Below are 3,132 nucleotides of genomic sequence, written 5' to 3'. Positions count from 1 at the left end.
TAGTGGCCAGTTTGTCCTTCCTTCCTTCCTTCCTTACTTCTTTCCGTCACACTTTTGTTACGGTTTCTCATAGCGCCTTCAACACTTTACCGATCTCTTTCATATTTGGCATGTAGGTACCTTGCATGCACAGGTGGTTAGCGTGGTGGCTATGATATTAATAAGTGAAAACATCATTTTGAATGATAAATAATCATATTATAACGAAAAATTAACTTTTCTGAAAAAAAAATTTCACTATCAATATATATATAACAAGGTATGCAACTCAAAATAAGCCCAAACGGGTGCATCGCTTTGAACAGCCATATCTTCATAAATTTTGCAGCGATTTTCACGATCTCGCTTATTCAACGCAGAAATGAATTTCCTTTCTGGAATGTATATGTTCTTGCAATATTTAACAAATGCTGGGTCAACTTTTAAGAAATAACACGATACACAACACGCATGACCCATTGACAGTGATCATGCTGTCTTTAAGACTGAAATCTTCACGGAGTAAAGGGCAACTTCCCTACAAAGTTCATGTAGTTCGATACCATAATTCAATAAAACGTATGAAAAAACATTATTACCGTTCTTGTCGTTACATTCTGCATCAAGACTAACTGTCCAGCGGCCGTTTGAAAAAACTTGTTTACATACATTTCAACTAACTGACATTTTAAACATACGAGTGATTTCATTGGTCCATGCGGAGGTGGTCTTTACAACTGGAGATTTCATTCATAAAGAATACATGATCACTGTCAACTGGGTCATGCGTGTTTGTATCGTGTTGTTTCTTAAAAGTTGACCCAGCATTTGTAAAAATTTTGCAAGACATATACATTTCCAGAAGGAAATTCATTTCTGCGTTGAATAAGACGCGAGATCGTGAAAATCGCTGCACAATTGATGAAGATATGGCTGTTCAAAGCGATGCACCCGTTTTGGGGTGATTTTGATTGGCATACCTTGTTATATATATATTTGATAGTGAAATTTTTTTTTTCCGAAAGTTAATTTTTCGTTATATATGATTATTTATCATTCAAAATGATGTTTTCACTAATTAATATCATAGCCACACGCTCACCACCTGTGCTTGCATGGACCTCTACCTTTTGATGAGGTTTGAGGTCACTGGGTTCAAGGTCAAGGTCACCGAGGCTATAATAGATTTTCTGTCACGTTTTGTTACAGTTTCTCATAGGGCCTTCACTACTTTACGGATCTCTTTCATATTTGGCATGTCTAAGGTACCTTGCATGGACCTCTATCTTTGATGTGGTTTTAGGTCACTGGGTTCAAGGTCAAGGTCACAGAGGCCTAATAATAGATTTTCTGTCACGCTTTGTTCAGTTTCTTATAGTGCCTTCACTACTTACTGATCTCTTTCATATTTGGCATGTAGGTACCTTGCATGGACCTCTACCTTTTGATGAGGTTTGAGGTCACTGGTTCAAGGTCAAGGTCACCGAGCTTATAATAGATTTTCCGTCACGCTTTTGTTACAGTTTCTCATAGGGCCATCCGCCTTAACTACTTTACCGATCTCTTTCATATTTGGCAATGTAGTACCTTGCATGGACCTCTACCTTTTGATGAGTTTTTTAGGTCACTGGGGTAAATGTCAAGGTCACCGAGGCTAATTATTATTTTTCCGTCACACTTTTGTTACAGTTGTTCTTAGCGCCTTCAATATTTTACTGATCTCTTACATATTTGGCATGCAGGTACCTTACATATATAGACCTACCTTTGATGACGCTTGATGTCATTTGAGGTCAAGGTCACCGAGGCTAATAATAGATTTTTTTAGGTGGTTATTAACACATAGATTGACAAAGCGCATCACGGGAGCATCCATCGTTTTCAACGATACTTTTTGTTAGGAGTTTACTAAGGAGTTATAATGCTAGGGTCAAAAATGATTGAAAAAGTACCAAACAAATATTTGTGCAAATGGGGTGTCACTGGGCCAATTGTTGTACTGCTCATTTGACACTTCACAGTAAAACTTGTTGTTCAATGTCATAAGTTGGCAGTCATTTAGTCCAGCCCAAAAAGGGACCTTTACACAATTCAATATTCAGACTCATAATTTAAGATTCAATGTGACAGACTTTCAATTGATTTAAGGGCTTCTAAATGCTCACACCCTCACATCAAAGATGATAAATAGTCTCTGGAAAAAACACAATGGGATTTCAATCAGGCAACATTCATTTTAATTTGTTCCAGCATTTCATAAGCACTTTTATATTGATCATTAAATTGTTCATCATAATCCATAAATAACATTTAAAATGTATTTACAATTTCTTTTGAACATTCTGAGAATCTCCAAATGCTTTGTGACACTATTTCCAATATTCTATCAGAAATTGGTGTTTTTGTTTTGTCTCTTTTTAATTCACCCTAGGGTGTGATGAAGATACAAAAAGTATGTCAAGGGAAGCTCTGATTTTCTCATTAATTATTTCAAGATAAAGAGTTGTACATTTCATGCAAATTAAATATGCTTCAAAACATTAGGGTATTGCACATGCTTGATAATAGTTTCTTTGTGTCTCACATCACTGAAGCACAGCTGCTATCTACTTTGTGCAAATCTCAAATTTTAAATCTAACTTTCATTTTTACCTGAAGTATTTAGTACAAATACCATTTCATAATTATTTGATGAGTTGATAAAACTTTTTACCTGAGAAATGGGGTTATATTTTCAATAAGTTGCCAGTAGCAGACATGGGGTAATCATAATTGTTTAATCTGTTATCATCATGATTATTAATTGATTACTTTTTTCATTACTCATGGATTGATCATTAATTATAGCTTTTGTTTTTACTTAAATAATAATTTTATAGATTACCACACAGAGGTCATTACTCATTAATATTTTATGATTATGATTCTTTTGACCAAAAAGCAGATTCAATTTCAATTCATGAAGACAAATGACACATTAACACATCAGATACTTGCCAACTTATCATGTAGTTAATTACTCAAGTGGTGTAGATCTCTGATAGCTCTCGGTCCAAGGGGTATTTCAAGGGATAAGTTGAACAATAGTTCTTATTTGGAACTTGCCTACAACTGGTTTTTTCGGCTAATTTACATGAGTTACAAATAAATTGA

This window comes from Dreissena polymorpha, chromosome 11 (assembly GCF_020536995.1).
Source record: "Dreissena polymorpha isolate Duluth1 chromosome 11, UMN_Dpol_1.0, whole genome shotgun sequence".
In the NCBI taxonomy this organism is placed as follows: Eukaryota; Metazoa; Mollusca; class Bivalvia; order Myida; family Dreissenidae; genus Dreissena; species Dreissena polymorpha.
This window is presented reverse-complemented; position numbering follows the sequence as displayed.